The sequence below is a fragment of the Ahaetulla prasina genome, chromosome 3, assembly GCF_028640845.1.
Source record: "Ahaetulla prasina isolate Xishuangbanna chromosome 3, ASM2864084v1, whole genome shotgun sequence".
Classification (NCBI taxonomy): Eukaryota; Metazoa; Chordata; class Lepidosauria; order Squamata; family Colubridae; genus Ahaetulla; species Ahaetulla prasina.
In genome coordinates, this window is record NC_080541.1 from 60,661,944 (window position 1) to 60,681,177 (window position 19,234).

A 19,234-nucleotide genomic window follows, 5' to 3' on the forward strand; every position below is an offset into this window, starting at 1 on the left:
GAAGGAATTTATTTTGTGAAGTTGGATCAATCTGTACACATTCATTGTTATAGTATGAAAAATAATTCTCACTCGCTTACTTTGCTTTACAATAACATATTAACATATTTATGAATATTGAGTAAACTGAAAGCACCATAGGGGAGGTCCCAAACATGTAAGTCAATGTACCTTTCATCATTTTACACTTCCAACGTAGTGAGGATAAAATCCATCCCTTATTAAATATCCTCTGAGGAATCCAGAAAATCTTGAAAGAGAATCTTTTGTTGAATGAAATTCATCTTCAGATCAAAAGATACATATTTTATATTCTTCAACATACCCATTGATTGTAAAAACAGGATATTCCAACTCTTTATTCTACTTTTCCTATAAATTGCTAGTGTATCTATGTTCATAAAAACAAAATAAAAAACTATAGGATTTTAATTAGCGAAAGCTTTCTCCAAGAATAATAATTTTAGATAAGACTCAGAAGATACTTTAGCTGAATACACTGTCATTTAGCAGTTTTAAACAATTGAAAATATTATGCGGGACTGCATTTGTTTTAGAACTATTCTTGAACATAAGATGAACTATATTTTAATGCCATTTTTTGAGAAAAGAAAGTTTTATCTGTACGGGGCAATTTTTCATGGGAGAAAGAACAAATTTAAGCTTCTTTCCCAACAACATCCAAAATGTCTTTCAAGAAACAGAAGTCAGGATATCAACCCCATAGCAAGGTTGAAAATATGGGAAATCACAACCTCATTCTTCATAATTCTTCCAAGACAGAGTGGCTGTGGATGGCGGCGTCCCGGTACAGTCAGCTAGTTCCATCGCTGACTGTGGGGGGCGAGTCACTGGCCCCCAGGGAGTTGGTTCGCAGCTTAGGCGTTCTCCTGGATGCATGGCTGTCGTTGGAAGAACACTTGACGGCTGTTGCCAGGGGAGCTTTTTATCAGGTTCGCCTGATCCGCCAACTGATTCCTGGACCAGGATTTGTTATGCATGGTCACTCATGCCCTCGTTACCTCCCGCATGGATTACTGCAATGCTCTCTACATGGGGCTCCCCTTGAAGAGCACCAGGAGACTTCAACTGGTACAGAATGCAGCTGCGCGGGGGATAGAGGGAATGTTGTGTCTTGTCCGCTCTCACCGCAGCCGGGGTCTGCTTATCTGCTCCCGAACACGGAGGAATGTATGCCTCCCGGCCCAAGTCCTGGCTCCATGCCCAAGCAGGCTGCAGAGGAGGGAGCATCCCCCGGCCCCAGCCCTGGCTCCATGCCCAGGCAAACGGAGCAGCTAGACCCCTCCCCCTCCTCCACAGCCTGTGAGCCTGAGGAAAGTTTACTTCCAACAGCTGGTTGGAGTGACCCTCGCATCAGAAGATTGGATAGGCGGAGGCAACAGAGGGAAGGGAGGGGCAGGCCTTAATAAGTGCTGAGTCATGGAGCCACATCCCATGGCCTATATAAAGGATCTGCTTTCTGGCAGTCTCTGAGTCAGGCAAAGTCGAACTTATCTTGCTGAAGTCACTTACTGGTCTCCTGCCTGCTCTGAGGACTTTGCTAGGACTTTGGGCAGAGCTGCAGAGGCAAGCCTGATTCGGATTTCCCTGACCCGGCCATCAGCGGAGGAGTGGGACACGACAGGGAGCGTCTCGGAGCTTCCATATAACACCTCTCCTACGCAAGCTGCACTGGTTGCCAGTGGTTTTCTGCGTGCGATTCAAGGTGTTGGTGATCACCTTTAAAGCGCTCCATGGCATAGGACCATGTTACTTACGGGACCGCCTACTGCCGCCAATAGTCTCCCATCGACCTGTGCGCTCCCACAGGGAGGGTCTCCTCGGGGTGCCGTCAGCTAAACAATGTTGGCTGGCGGCCCCCAGGGGAAGAGCCTTCTCTGTTGGGGCACCTACCCTATGGAACGAACTGCCTCTGGGGCTACGCCTTCTTCCCGACCTCCGGGCCTTTAAGCGCGAGCTCAAGACTTTTTTGTTTCAACGAGCAGGGTTGGCCTAAGAGTAATTTTTAATTGAGTGGTTTCATTTCTTGTTATTTTAATATTCGGCCTTATGGTTTCAGATTTTTAAATTTCAAATATTGTGTTTTAATTTTTGTATATGTCTTTTTAACTTGGCTGTAAACCGCCCTGAGTCTTCGGAGAAGGGCGGTATAGAAATGTAAATAATAAATAAATAAATAAATAAATAAATAAATAAATAAATAATAACATTGCAGTTTAAAGAAAGAAAACTTGGAAATTTTCCTCCCCATAACAGCTCTTTCATATCCTATTAATCTGTTTAAGGAATTCAATGGGGATTAACATATGCATATTACTCAAAATATATATTGGTTTAGGAATAACATTTATTTAGGCAACACATATTATCACCACAAAACATAGGTTATTAGTATCAAAGGCGACCTGAAAAAAATATCAATGAGAAATATTAACCTCAAAAAATGTAGAGATCTTCCTAGGAATAGCTATTCTGTGATATTAAAACTACATCATACAAAATACTTTTTACACATTGAGCAAAACTCTCAATATTAAATCCAGTGCATCAGACTGAATATCTACTATATTAATTAATAATCTGATGTCATTCCTTGTTTCAAAGGTCTTTTATAAAACTTGATTTTATATGATGAAGGCAATTTATTTTGAAGTTTTCAGACCAAAGACATTATCAAAATATTAGCATCTACAATGACTTCAAATGGTGGTTTGCCTCATCAGCAGGGACTTTATTAGCCTTTGGAAATTACTGTAAAAAAAAAGCATCATTAAAAAAATAAGGAAAATATTCATTCAAAAAGCCATAATTAAAAATCTCCAACAGGATAGTAGGAAAAATACCTCAATGTTATATTATACCAGTATAAATAGCCCTCATTTAATGACTGCAATTGGTGATGGCAAACAACATGCCTGAGAGTGTGTGTGTGTGTGTGTGTGTGTGTGTGTGTGTGTGTGTGTGTGAGAGAGAGAGAGAGAGAGAGAGAGAGAGAGAGAGAGAACTCATTCAGATAAAGTCTTCTCCACAGTGTCCTGTATCTGACCTATTTTTCCCCTTTTTTTTCCACTAAGCAACCCTTTTGAGGGCAGAGACATTGCTTTAACAAGCTGTTTCTTCCTACTTTTCTTTCCAACACAGGTCTCTAAACAGTTAACAAATTTAGCTCTGTGAGCTTAGTAAGTTAATTACTATCCTCCAGCCACTGCTGTTTGAAACTGACCAGACAATAGTCAGTTTCACAGTGAAGGCTTTCTTTGTCTTAAAAGAAATATGGTCTTACAAAAGAGTATGAATACATAATTTCAATTTTGAAAAATGGAGAAGCAGGGGGAATGATTAACACAATTTACCTGTTATATTTATAGAATAAACTTTTTAAATCCCTTTAGCTCAGTTGGTAGTTTAGGGCAAATCTCTAAACTACAAATATGAAGCAATTTTAGTTCCACCTAACTGTAAATCCTTATAGCCTGGTAACCCTCAGAATTAAAATATTAAAATTCTCTTATAAATTTTTTTTCCATCATCAGGCATTCTATGGCTTTTTAAGACCAGAAGAGATTGACTATTTTTTTAAAAATGTTTTATAACATCACTGAAATACAATAATAATGTTCTCTACTGTACTAAACTACTTAAGCATCTTATTAGCTTGTTTTACTTCTTCTGCCAAGCATGCCTGTCAATTGTTTAATGCCTTTGTCATGCATATTAAAAATTCTTTTCTTTCAAATTACTTTTTATTATTTTCGTGGTCACACAGTCTGCACTTTATAGATGTAGGCTGACATCTCTTTAATAAAACATCAAATAAAAGATGTAGTGTATTAATTTAACATTATTAAGGGTAAGTATTGCCAAAAATGGGGGGAAAGTTGATTACTTAAATGCAATTAAGCTAATTTCATAGATAAATGAAAAATATAATTATATTTCAACCACATTGAGCTGCTTTGTTAGGCTGTATTTATGTGTTTAAATGTTTTGTTCAAAAATATGTGTGATTTAATAAAAATTAGTTATTAAAGTGGCTTAATCTTATAATAGACATATTTTTAACTTCTTAATATGTATCTGGCTTTAGAAGCAAAAATATGTGCTGGAATAACACGAATTCTGACAAATTCAAATTGAAAGTTAGTGAAAGTAGCATAATTGACTACCTTTTTAAATTCACACTTTTTTATTTTAGCAAGATAAAAACTGTACAAATATTTTAAAGGAATAGCATCAATAAATAAAAATAGTACATAATGAAAAAATATAGAAAAAAGAAGAAAAAGAAACAAAAAAGAAAAAGAAAGATTATAAGGAAATGAATTCCAATCTTCTTCATAGCTGTTGTAAATATGTTTATATTTTATCTCTCTCTAAAGTTACATCATAGTTTCCTTCTTTCTAAAAAGATAGGTAAATCTCATGTTTATTTTTCTGTATTTTTAGCGAAAGATCCATTTCTAGTCTAGTCACCAAATGTCTAGTCACCAAAAATATAGGTGTTGATCATCTCTAATCAAACAAGTTAATTTTTCCATCTCTGCTTGTTCTCTAATCTATCATCCTTTCCTCCACTGTAAGTATCTCAGATTCTTTCCATTTTTGTGCATATAGTAACGTCACAGCTGCGATCGTATATGAAAAGAAGTCTTCCATGACTCCTTTCTGTCTATCCATTAATCCCAGCAAGAAAAGTTCTGTCTTTGTTGCTCATTCTCCTTCCTATTATCCATTCCTTTCCTATTCAGGTCTCCTTTATTTCTCTAGCTACCTTCAGAGGTATCAATGCTTGGCCTTTTTTAAAAAAGCATTTTTTGAATCAAGGTGACTGGACAAGTCCCTCTAGTTTTCTTGGCAAAGTTTTTCACAAGCAAAGGTAGTCCTTGACTTATGACCACAATTGAGCCAACATTTATGTTGTTAAGTGAGACATTTGTTAAGTGAGTTTGCCCCATTTTATGACCTTTCTTGCCTCAGTTGTTAAGTGAATCATTGCAGCTGATAAGTTAGTAACCCAGTTGTTAAGTGAATCTTGCTTCCCCACTGATGTTGCTTGTTGGAAGGTCACAAAAGGGGATCACATGATCTTGAGACACAACAATGGTCATAAATATGAACCAGCTGCCAAGCATCTGAATTTTGATCACATGGTCATGGAGATGCTGCAAAGGTCTTAACTGTGAAAAATGGTCAAAAGTCACTTTTTTCACTGCCGTTGTAACCTTTAAACAGTCGCTAAATGCACTAGAAGGTTACCTGTAGTCTTCTCTTTCCTACTTCCTAGGCTGACAGATTATGACTGGCCCAAGCTCACCAGCTAGCTTTGTGCTTAAACTAGGATTCATAAGGTATCTAGTCTGCCTTAATCACTATACCAACTGGCTCTTTGCACTGTAACTGAAGATTGTTCAAAAAAAGTGTTTCCATGCCTTCCAAAACATTTTACTCTTAAAAACTGTCCAGAAGTTATGCTTGGTAACAGAACAGGCAGCTAACTGGTACAAGATATAAGGACTATTTATTTATTTATTTATCAATTTTTATATCTCAATTGATAATTCTGCGCAGCTAGGTAATTCCCAGGCTGAAACTTTTGCACTGATTGCCAATTGCTTTCAGTCATATTTTAACAAAGATCTTTAAAAAGTGATCATAAGGATAGAATATCCTTTATCTAACATGACTTGAGGAATCTTTTTCCTTCTTCTGTCATTTTTCTGAATAGTTGAAATAAGATAATGCTTTTGGAGGAAAGCTAAAATTGATTGCCTTTTTATTGTTCTTTGTTTACCTGGATACCAATACTTAGCTAATCTTGAACACCTAACCAATCTTTGCTGATTTTGAAAGTCCTAAGTAGTTGTTAGACCTGGTTAGCACTTGAATGGGAAAGCACTGAGAAATCCCAGAACTGTAGGCTGCACCAAGAGGCCAAAAAACCATCCCAGCAAACAATGGCATATCATTTCCAAGTCCTGAAATTCTCAGAGATTGAGCTCAACTTAAAGAGTTTTACTGTTACCTTATTTTAGCCTTATTTTGTTTACAAATTTATGTATTCATATGCTGGATCTAGATCAATATGCTTGTTAATTGCTCCTTTGGTCGAATACCAGGTTTCAATTAATTTATATGTGTATGGCGGGTGCTGGCATGGCCAATGATTTTTGTTCCTTTCCAATTTGAACAGGTGTTTATTATCAATGTGGTTTGAGATCAGGGATTTTTGGTCATGCCATTTAACTGCTAGTTGATGTTCATGAATTCTTGCTTTCAATTGCTTTCCTGTTTATCCCACATAGAACTTTGTTACCATTGTTGCAATTGATTTTGTATGCTGCTGCTGTCTTCCTTCTGCAATTTGCCTTTGACTATATTTTTCTGAGTATAGATGTGGGTTTGTGAGCTTTCATTATTCCTAGGGGTGGCAATATTGTGGCAGCCATTTTGAATGTTCCTTTGATGTATGGCAAGACTTGTTTTTTGTGTTGTGATTGGCTGTGTATTTTGTTGGGGTTTGGATGACAAGCATTGTATTATGAAATTTTTGGGGACAAAGTACCACAAAGATAGTACCACAAAGACTTCACCATCTCATCAACAATTCGACTTACTCTATAAAGTCAACTGAATAATTCCTTCAATTAATTAAAAACATCAAAATAAATAAAGAAGAAATAATGATCTTATTTGATGTCACCGCATTATTCACATCTATCAATATGGACCTGCCAAACAAACCATTTATGCTCTACTCAAAGAAAATCAAAGCCATAATGAAAAGACACCTAAAGAACATGTCCATGGATGCTACCATGAAACTTCTGGAGTTATGCCTCATAACACATTTCAAATTCAGTGACAAGACCTATCAACAAAACCAAGGCATGACTATGGGATCACTTATATCTGGCCTAATAGCAGGAGCAGTAATGCAGATGTCCTGTCGCACATTCCAGGAGCAGTAATGCAGAAGACGCACAGTCCTGTCAACCATCCAGTCAAAATTTTGGGTATGTTATATGGACAACACTTTTGCCATAATTAAATGCACCAGACTAGAAGAGACATACCATCTACTCACCAATGTATTCACTGGGATCAGTTTTACACGTGAGGAAGAAAAAGAACAACTCCCTTCCTAGATATTGACATAAGGAGACAAGATAATGGCAAATTAACAATCTGCGTATACCGAAAATCCATGCACACAGACCAAATTCTAAATTTCACTAGCAACCACCCCACTGCACACAAGAAGAGTTGCATCCAGCCCTTTTTCAAAAGAGCCAAAACATACAGCAGCACCGAGTCATTAAGAAAAACAGAAGAGAAACACCTTTTCAATGTTTTCTCCGCAACAGCTGCCCAAAAATTTCATAATACAATGCTTGTCATCCAAACCCCAACAAAATACACAGCCAATCACAACACAAAAAACAAGTCTTGCCATACATCAAAGGAACATTCAAAATGGCTGCCACAATATTGCCACCCCTAGGAATAATAAAAGCTCACAAACCCACATCTATACTCAGAAAAGTATAGTCAAAGGCAAACTGCAGAAGGAAGACAGCAGCAGCATACAAAATCAATTGCAACAATGGTAACCAGTTCTATGTGGGATAAACAGAAAAACAATTGAAAGCAAGAATTCAGGAACATCAACTAGTAGTTAAATGGCATGACCAAGAATCCCTGATCTCAAACCACATTGATAATAAACACCCGTTCAAATTGTAAAGGAACAAAAATCATTGGCCATGCCAGCACCCGCCACACACATATGAATTAATTGAAACCTGGTATTCGACCAAAGGAGCAATTAACAAGCATATTGATCTAGATCCAGCATATGAATACATAAGACCCTTTGAACAACTAATGAACAAGAGAACCAATAAGCTGCTCAGAATTTAAAAATAGCTCCTGTTCTATTCGGGAGACAAGGGTGGCTAGGAACTGAGGCAAGACGGCTTCAAGATAAATCCCTTTTATTAGGGTAACAGCTAACATGCAACAAAAACGTGGAAACTGGCAACAACAACTTTCTGTCAAGCTGCTATTTATATAGCAGCTGTCAAACGGGTAAATCAATAGCACACGTTTATTTTCCCACAGGCTGAGCTGTCACGTTTTAGCCAATGGGAAGCATTTCCGAGTTGCTATGCAATGGCGTGGCTTGCGGACGCAACAGCTCCAAGCGAACAACAATCGCACAACCAACTGACCAGACTGGCACACAAGATATTTATAAATTAAAGAGGACTAGGACAAGAAAATCCTGCTGCTGATGTTACCTAGCCTGGTAATGAAATGTTCAGAAGCTAAACTGAAACAAGCATGGAGAGCAAACCACTGCCAAAAACATAAGCCATCCTCCCAATAAAATTGCAAGAGCAGCCAAAGCAAAATATGTTGGAAAAAATCTAGCTTTTTTCTTGGTTAATTTTTTTTTTTACAGACCTCAAGAGATCTAAGAATATGCCTTACATGTCCTTCACAACACTGGAGAAACCTACGTTTATTGTGCCCCTGAATCATAATCTTGTTGCTTGGTAACAATTCCCTTGATCCCCTCAATTCTTGTCAGTGAAACTGCATTTGTATTTTACCCAAATTCTTACTGTGGCGGCTTTAAAATGGAGTGGTTCCATTTTGCATCATCTGCTGCCATCATCCTCCCTCTACCTCCAAGTTGTATTTGTGCATGGAATCCAATTTTGGAAATGAGTTGAGATGTTTCCTGCAATCAACCCACCTTGTAATATGAATGCTCTTTTTCAGATACATTTGATGATGGGTGCTTTCATGGATTTGTAAGAGGTTTTTCAAACAACAAAAATACCTGTAGTGATATTTATTCAGACTTCTATTAATTTGCTTTGAACTTTGAGTTGATTGAAAACTTTCTTGCCTGTTTTCCATCAAAGCTGACACAATTTGACTGCCTAATTGGAAGCTCTGTTGTTACAGTATAACTGACTGCCACGTTGACAGTCTGCTACCTACAAGATTTCTTAGGAGAAACATAGATAATGTCGCTTCGTATTTACAGAGATTAAAACAACATTGCTCGGCACTTGGGAAAATGCACAATATTTCCTAAATCATACTTATAGCTATAATCGTTCTCAAAATGTATTGTCAAAGTGCTCGCTAAGAGCTGTTGAGAAGGAAAAGCTCAGTAAAAAGATGCTTAAGGGAATGACTAAAAGGATAGGTTTTCATGCAGCAGGTTTTAGATTTCATCTTTATACTGATGATATCAACATCTTGTTTCGAATACTGCACTCTGCTACTAAGTATATTTTATAATCGGGAGGGATTGAAATACTGAAAATAAAGATAATAGGAATGTCAGTAATAATCTCATAAGTTAAAGTGAAAACAATTATTGCAATTGATTTTTTGTTCCCTGCAAATTATAGAATTGAGGTATATTACTGAGAAAGTAGAATCTGAAGACTTTAAATTCATCAGTGTAATACAATATTATTACAAACTTAGAGGGGATCATTTAACATATCACTGACGCAAATTTTTTTTTCAAAGAGTTATCTGGTTAAAAAGTACTAAGATTTCCACCAGGCTAAAGTTTCTGACTTAAAGTGATTATTTGATGACTGATAAGAACATACCGGTAGGTAGGTAGGTAGGTAGGTAGGTAGGTAGGTAGGTAGGTAGGTAGGTAGAGATAGATACATACCTATATATCTACATACATACATACATACATACATACATACATACATACATACATACATACATACATACATACGTACGTATATATATAGGATCCTGTCAGTGTACCCTACTGCCTAGTGCAATTCTTGGTTCAACTGACAGAGCTGTTCTCAAAATTGGTGCTAGAGATTGCCAGGCTCAAGATTAGGAGATTCCAAAATCTATTTTGCAGCTGATTTATCTGGAATGGTTATGAATTCATAGCTGCCATGATAATTCTGGAATTAACACAGCTGGTAACAGGGCCAATCCATGATGTAAATCATGTGCTTAATTTGATAATTTGTTCTGATCAGAAGGTGATCTGTTAGGTGGAGATACTTCAGGTTTCCCTGGTCTCGTCAATGGATCACCGACTGATTAAGAAGGATTAGTGGGTATACCTTACCTTTATAATGGATTTGTTAGGATTATCTCCCTGAAAAGTTTACTGGAATCAGCTGGATTCTAAGCGGACAAAGGACATGAGGCTGGTTTTTATTATTAACTACTAAGAGATGTTGGAGTTTATAATATACCAAAAGTGGGGGAGCAAGAGGGGGAGGAAGAGAGAGGACACAGAGAGACAGACAGACTATTTTAATATAGAAAAGTGGAATAAGAAAAACAAGGCGAGGCAAAAATCAGACACTATGAATTTCTCATTATATCAATAAAACTAGCTTTTTATTATTTCCAGAAATAATATCTTGGGTGACATCACACGTTCAGGATTCATTGGGTAGAAGAGGTAGAAAGATCACCTGAACTATCTGCTTGGATGTTGAGAGAAAAACCTTCCTTCCTCAAATACAACTTCACTATTTAATTGGAATGATGGATAAAGAGATGGTTGTACAGATAATTGAACTAGAAATAGCTCTTTACTTAGACCAATAATTTTTTCCCCAAAGTTAAAGAAAATTCTGATGTCTTGGGTCTAACTAGCCAAACAGAATTATTTAGACTAGAGACTGAACATGATCTGTTTTTACTAGATCTGCCATTGTATAAGTTGTATTATATGGGGTGTACAATTTTGGGAGGTGGGGGTGGGAGGTGGATTAAATCTCATTAATTTAGGTCTTTCAGATAGACTCAACTTGTTAAATACTTCAAGGGACAAGTGCCTTAACAAGTTTGTCACAGACTCAGAGAAGGTTTATGCAATTTCTATTTTCACATAGATATTGTAAATTTGAACTAGATGATTATTTATCAGGATCTTTTCATTTTTTGACAGTCAAACAAAGCATTTGGTTATTCCTACTGGCAAATGTAGGGATTTCCTTTCCTCCTGAAAGATTCAAAAATATCCCTGAAACTGATGATGCTATACTTCTGAAACCTGCAGGTATTATAAATAACTTACCTTCATATAAATTTGGCTTAGACTTTGATACGATTTTAAATGTTACAATTTGGTTCTTCATATTCTGAATATGCTTCTAAATCTTTAAGTGTCTGAGTCCAAGTACAATCAAGAGGATTTTAAAAAGAAAATAAGCAAAGGTAATAATATAGGTGGAAGAAATTGTTTAGCTCAGTTCTAAAGTAAGGACACTACTATTGTGATATATTAACTTTCATTGGGAGGTTTCTTTCTCAGTGACTGTTTCATTTTAATAATCTGCATTTTGAAGTAGCATCATCTCTCCCAGGGAATTTAACATGTGTGTCTTTGCAATACATATGGTTCATTGTTAAGGAACCCACGGTCACAATTGTTCAATAAAGGTGTTTAGCATTTCAGGCTTCAAATAAATCTAGTTATTCTCTTTGCCCTGCTTAACCTTTTACATACACCTGATTCATCACAATGTAAGGAAATATGCTGCAAAGACTACTATTTCCCAAGCATATAAGGCTTCTGACCTTGCAGTTGTTGCTTGTAAATCACTGTGTCACATCCGACTGCGGTGGATCATGTTATAAATAAAAGTATTTGCTTGTCAACCATCAGGAGACTGCCAGCACCAGTCTCTGGCTGATATGGAGTTCACAGGCTCAATTCAAATAACTGAGTCTTCCTTAGTTCATTTTGTAGCCTTCCCTGGAGCAAATAAGGGCTTCTTCATATGCCCACCATAAAAATGAAAAGATGCGCTGGAAAGCAAGGTTGAAGAAGAGATATATCTAAGCTGATATAAGTCTGTTAAAACTTTATGCAAATACACAAAGAGGCAATTTTTCAAATTTTAAAAATCAATGGGAGCCCAGCTTGGGAATTATTATTCATTGTGTCTTATGGTATTGTATAAACATTATTATTCACTTGTGGACAATGAGATGAAGTGAATAGGCAGTACTGCAAAATGATTCTTGAAGCTTTGTAACTTTTAAGTTGTACCCCAGTGAATATCTTTCCTGAAACACCTCCACTCTACTTCAAATCAAACCCTTTGTTTTTGAAAGAGAACATCTGCTAAGGTGCGAAGGGATGTTGCCATTGTTTTTAAACTGGGATCCAGTTTTGTCTCTTCCTCGTGATACATCTCAGATGAATTATTATTCAGAAGATGGAATTCTAGATTTATATCGCTAATAAGTATGTACTTTGTGTAGCTGCCAGTGCAAGCTGTTTGGAATGCAAGATTGGGAAAAAAAGAAAGAAAATTGATATACAAACATTGCAGATCTTGGTAAACTCCAAAGACAGACAATACTGCAACAAAAGATGGAGAACCCACCACCCCCATACACACATATGTCACGTGTTGTGACCCAGGTTCTCGGACTCGGACTCCTGGAGGAGGATGATTCAGAGAGTGAGGAGGAGGGGCTGGCAAGGCCTGATTCCCCCGGGGCCTTCTTCTGATTTGGCAATGCCCCAAGAACAATCTTGGCTTGATGCGAGACTGAGCAGACATGATCGGCGCACGCAGCAGAAGAGGCTTTGGGACAGGGTCAGAGAATGATGAGTCACGGAGCGACACCCACAGGGGATATAAAGCAGGAGACGGAGCTTCCTGGCTTTTTGTGTTGGACAAAGCAATGAATTTGCGCGGGCAAACTGTTTCATGGATAGAAGAATCTGTTCGTGAGTGACTCGTGCTTTATCTATAATTTTCTGGTTATCTCCAGGGATTTTGGCAGGCGTGTGGGGAGACGTGTCCAGAACATCTCTGTGCCAGAAGGAATCCAGCCAAGTGTAAATAAACTTGGAGAAGGCCTTTGACTGATTTTTTGTTGGGAGTGGGAACAGAGGGTGAAACAGAACATCACGTTTCCAAAAAGCAACCCTTTCCATCTGACACAATCACAATTTGCCAAGCGAGCAATATTTCCCATTCAGCACCTCCCTAATCCAGAGATTTTATTTTCTTCAAAACTGTGGCATTTTGTTATGATTCCTGCAGGCAGGCAAATATCTCGTGAAAAAACACCGTTTCAGGGATATCACATTGCTCCTTTGATATAGCTGCAGTTGAATGAGATTGCCAGAGCAGCAAGATGTTTGGATACTGGATTTAAATTGCAATCTAAGCAAACTCTGTTTTCCAAAGGAATGCACAATCACAGCTTCAGCAAGGTACACTATAATTTAGGAGCGACCATTAAGCAAAACCTTCTGAAATAGGAAAGAAAATACACCTAAGCTTTTTCTTAAGAATACCTTCTTGCTTCAGTAAGAGATAAAGCTTTTCAGAAGGAGCAGCTTCTTCTCTTCCTTTCTATGCCACAAACCAGGTTAGCAAAATCAATTGGGAATGAAATAGAAACTCTGTTATAATAAAACACAATGAGCAACATTTGAGATATCAGATTCCATGTCTCTTTAGAACAAGCTTCTGGACCCAGCATGACCATTTGAGAGGTCATAAATGTTTCAGTAGAACTTTTCATTTCAGTAGAACTTAGAAATGCAGTGCAAAATTTTCCAGGCTAGCCTTCAAGACCTAACTGGTCCTAATACTTCAAGTAGCCACAGAATATTTTGCAGACCTGGGGGATAATGAGATGATTACCTGGTGCCATAAATCTGAGGCTTAATCATTTGAAGACCAAGCAAAACATAAATAAAAACCAATTGTACAATTTTTCAACTAGCAGTTGGGGAGAATATTTGCTATACATTTTTCCTCCAATGTCTACAAGTTAAGTTATCTCTTCAACTCAAAATCAGGTCTATTGATAAAGCAGCCTGGTTCATCTCTAAATTAGTCAGAGATAGACTAGGACTAGGAAAATGTATTTGTTGTTGTTAGTCATGAAGTTGTGTCTGACCCATTGTGACCTGATGGACAACATTCCTCCAGGCCTTCCTGTCCTCTACCATCCTCTCGAGTCCATTTAAGCTCACATTGACTGCTTCAGTGACTCCATCCAGCGACTTCATTCTCTGTCATCCCCTTCTTGTTTTGCCCTCAATCTTTCCCAGCATTAGGCTCTTCTCCAGTGAGTCTTCTTTCTCATTAGGTGGCCAAAGTATTTGAGTTTCATCTTCAGGATCTAGCCTTTTAAAGAGCAGTCAGGGTCGGTCTCTAGGACTGACTGGTTTGGGACTCACAGGAGTCTTCTCCAGCACCATAGTTCAAAGGCCTCAATTCTTTGACGTTCAGCCTTCCTTATGGTCCAACTTTCACAGCCACACATTGCAACTGGGAAAACCATAGCCTTGACTATAAACACTTTTTTTGACAGGGTGATGTCTCTGCTTTTTAGTATGCTGTCTAGGTTTGCCATAGCTTTCTTCCTCAGGAGCAAGCATCTTTTAATTTCTTGACTGCAGTCCCCATCTGCGATGATCTTGGAGCCCAGGAAAATAAAATCTGTCACTACCTCCATTTCTTCCCCATCTATTTGCCAGGAATTGAGAGGGTCAGATGCCATGATCTTAGTTTTCGTAATGTTGAGTTTCAAGCCAACTTTTGACTCTCTTCCTTCACCCACATTAAGGTTCCTCTGCACTTTCTGCCATTAGAGCGGTATCATCTGCTATCTGAGATTGTACCACACCCATAATTCAATGCACCCCCCCACGCATGTACGCGTGACCCCCCCCCACTCTCCCCCCACTTTTGGCACATGATGGCACAGTGGGCACGATAGGCCCATTTTTCGCCCTTCCCATCCTCCAGAGGCTTTCTTGGACCCTGGGGAGGGCGAAAATAGGCTTCCCTGCCCCCGTGGTCGCCTTCTGGAGGCCAGAAACAGCCTGTCTCCCGAATTCCGGCAGGATCGGAAGGCCCAAAAATCAGCTGGCCAGCATGTGTATGCACACTGGAGCTGAGCTAAGGCAACATTCACGTGCCAACAGATATGACTCCGCATGCCACGTGCCATAGGTTCGCCATCACGGATATATACTGTACATAACACAGGGTTCAGAATATGAAACCTGAGAGAAGAAGGTAGGCAGAATAGTAAATAGCAAAATCCCACAAAAGCAATAGAAAATAGTATCATCAATGACAACTTCAATAGAAACATACTTATTATAATGTTACCTTTTATAATAGAAGTTTATTATTATTTATTTTATTAAGTTAATACACAGAAAAACTTCATAGGATTGTTGTTGTGGGGAAATTAGGTGGAGGAAGGACTAGTAACTGTGTTCACCAACTTAAGTTACTTATAAAGTTATAGAGTTACTTATAAAGTAATAAAGGCATGATAAAAAATAAAATAAATAAAATAGGGGTAAAAGCAAAGAGAGCAAAGAGAAAACATACGCCATTAATTAAAACTATAAACCCAGAATGATTCCCTTTCCAATGTAATCAATAATCTACTTTGCTTGGTAAATTCAGAATTGTCTCTCTAACGATAAGGTTCATATTTCTGATACATAGTTCAATATCAGATTGACATATTTAGTTTTTATTACTGCCTTCTTATGATCAAGGAGATATTCAACCTAGAAATAAGGAGACATTTCCTGACAGTGACAACAATCAACCAATGGACCAGCTTGCCTTCAGAAGTTGTGGGAGCTTCATCACTGGAAGCTTTCAAAAAGAGACTGGACTGCCATCTGTCAGAAATGGTATAGGGCAGGGGTGTCAAACTGGATTTCTTCAAGAGCCATATTAGAATTGTAGTTATCCTCCGCAGGCTAGCCAGGGGAGAGGGAGGGAAATGGGACAGATGCCTCCTGCAGCACCCTGATGGCTAAAAGAGGGTATGAGGGGCACGTGCAGCCCCCCACCCATTTTTGGCCTGGACGGCCTCCTGCAGCACACTGGCTGCCAGAGGCACCGTAGGCTGGTCCTTTGCTATTTCCAGGCTGGCCCCGCGGGGCAGATTTAAGCATCCTGTTGGATGGATCCGGCCCGCGGGCCTTGAGTTTGATACCCCTGGTGTAATGTGTGCTGCTTGGACGGAGGGTTGGACTAGATGACCTACAAGGTCCCTTCCAACTCTGTTATTCTATTATTTTGTTCCTAAAGATAGTAACAAATATTACAGAAATTACACTGACAAGTGGGACATGTCCATATTATATGTATAGGTATCTTTGCACTATTTTATTTTTCCAGTGTAACAAGCTTGCATCCCACTTTTCCTACAGATTCCTTGACATGGCTTTATTGGTCTTAAAATACTTGAAGCATAAATGCAGAATTCTTTTTCATCAGTTGAGAAAATCCAGTTTCTGTTAGACACAGAAATCTTACTCATCCTCTTTCCTTGCCTCCATAGGACAGCGACACAGAATCACCAATCTTTGTTGTACTTTGAGATATCATAAATGACATTATGAATAATGTAGCTATAATACTTACACAGAAGGCACCATTTACACCACTGAATCCAATCTGTTGGGTTTGTTGTAGAAAACAATGAACATTAAGCACTACCAACAAACTTCCTAAATCTACAGATAATTTGTATGTATATAGCAAAATGAATGTAATTTACAAGTAATTTGTATTAATGATATGGAATGTTTTATTTAGCAAAACAATAAGGTAGCATTTCAGAGTGTTAAATTAGTGATGTGTGATCTTAAGATAAAATTAATTCAATAAAAGATTCTTTTTTAAGCAAAGCCCAGAAAATGTACAGGAAGGACTGGGTTTGTATGTTAACATATATGCCAGATACACATATATGCAATATAGGAGGAGGTTGTTTTGACTCAAATACTTGTTTTACATTGACATAATTTGGTTTACTATTTATAAGGTTGTAAATAAAGTATCCAGGAAAGGTGCATAAGCCGGAGATGGAAAAACTCTAGTATACCCAAATTAAAAACCTAGATTTTTAAAACCTACACTGTCTACAAATGTAGGAAGTCTCATTGATATTATTCCATATGCTTAAGATTTAATTTGTTGTTTAAAACTTAAGCCTTACTATATATATATCATTGTTTTAATTTTTTAAAATGTTTTTATTTCCTTTTCTTCTAAATTTTAATTACTTTTTAGATTACTTCATTTTATTTTCTGGATTACTATTTATTACAGTTTATGCTTGTTGTTTTCTTTTTCTTTTTGATACAGATTAAAAAGCAATACACTAGTTTTTTTAAAGAAAGGATAAGACCAGTCCAGAATAAATAGAATATGTTTGTTATGATATGAACACATTCCTAAACTTGTGCACTAGATTTATTTCCTTAACTAACATTACATTGAAATTCTATTATTTTTCAACCCTATCAAAATTATTTTGACTTTTGTTTCTGTCTTCTATATCTCATATAATGTGCAAATCTGACCAGCATTCCATTTACCACATCTTTCAAGTCATTAATAAAAATGTCTAACCATATTGGAACCAAGACTAAAGCCGGTAATATCTAGTGATATTCAAAGTTCACATAAAATGTCCCTCCAGTTTTATGAAGAATAACTTTCAATATCGTTTTTGAGATAGCTCTAGATTTACAATAACAGTCCACTGCAAACTATTCAGGTCACATTTAGCAAGTTTGCTAATTAAAACATTCCCAACATAGAAAATATAGCATCCAAATATTCAAGTCCTCTTATGATATAAGAAAGACTTTTGCCAATTCTGCAAGTTACTTGAAAGAAGGCAGCAGGTGATAGTACTAGTTCTATGATTCAGAGCACACAGTATAAATTGGTGAAATGTATAGCTGATGTATAGTATTCCAAGATCACAGCTGAGGGGTCCTTGGTACTCTCTGAGCTTGCTTGTTATTTTTCAGACATTTCATTATCCAAACTATGTAACTTCATCAGTGCTCACAGCTTCGTAAAGTGCAATAGATTCCATTTCAGGCTCCATACAAGAAAGTCTTTAAGGTGCCTACGAGTTATATTATTCCTTTATTAGATGAAATTCAAGAAAGGAAGAATTACATGCAGTAATCTGTTACAAAAGTAGAGGTGGAAACTTATCAAAGAGAGATCCAACTAGAACTAAGGAACTAAATTTCCTGACAATGACAACAATTAGTCAGGGGTAGAGCTTGCCTGCAAAAGTTGCAGATTTTTAAGAAGAGATTATTAAGAATTGTATAAAGTCTTCTGCTTGATCCAGGGATTGAACTAGAGACCTCCAAGGTCCCTTCCAACTCTTTATTTTGTAATTTTTATTATTCAGCTACACCACTCTGAACAATTAAGCTGAACAATTCTTGACTTCCTGGATGAAGTCAATCTACAACCATAAACCTCATAACTGTCTAAAGAAGCCATGTGGCTTTGCAGATACCCTAGGCAAACACATTTTGAGGATAAGATCCACCAGCTAAAATGTCATATAGAGCCAAGCATAATGAGGCATACTCTGGAGTATGAGATGGTATAAGGAAGAAATAAGTCATAGGTGCAGAGTAGTATGTAACATATTGGCTGACTTTGCATAGTCCTGATTTATTGCATAAAAAATTGTTCAGAATCCTACATCATGATAAGCCACAAAGTTTATGGCAATTTATAAGCCTTGAGGCTGAATTCACACCAGGTTAATCAATGGTGTTAGGAATAGCCAACACCCCAGAGGACAAGCTCAGGATCCAAAGTGATCTTGACAAACTGGAACAATGGACACTATCCAGCAAAATGAATTTCAATGTGGAGAAAAGCAAAGTTTTACATTTAGGCAGGAAAAATCAAAGATATAAATATAGATTAGCGGAGACCTGGCTCAAAAACAGTAACTGTGAGAGGGACCTTGGAGTCTAGTGCATGATCACTTGAATATGAGCAGACTGCAGCAGCAGCCAAAAAAATGAATACAATCCTGGGTTGTATAAACAGGCATAGAATAAAGATCTCATGAAGTATTAGCAACGCTTTATAAAACCTAATAAGACACACCTGGAATACTGCAACCAATTTTGGTCACCATACTATAAAAAAGATGTTGAGACTTTGGAAAAAAATTCAGAGGAGAGCAACTAAGATGATCAAAGGCATGGAGACATATGAAGAATGGCTGCAGGATTTGGGTTTGGCTAGTCTAAAGAAAAGAAGAATTAGGGGTGACATGATAGCAGTACTCCAGTATTTGAGGGGCTGCCACAAAGAAGAAGGGGCTCAACTTATTTTCCAAAGCA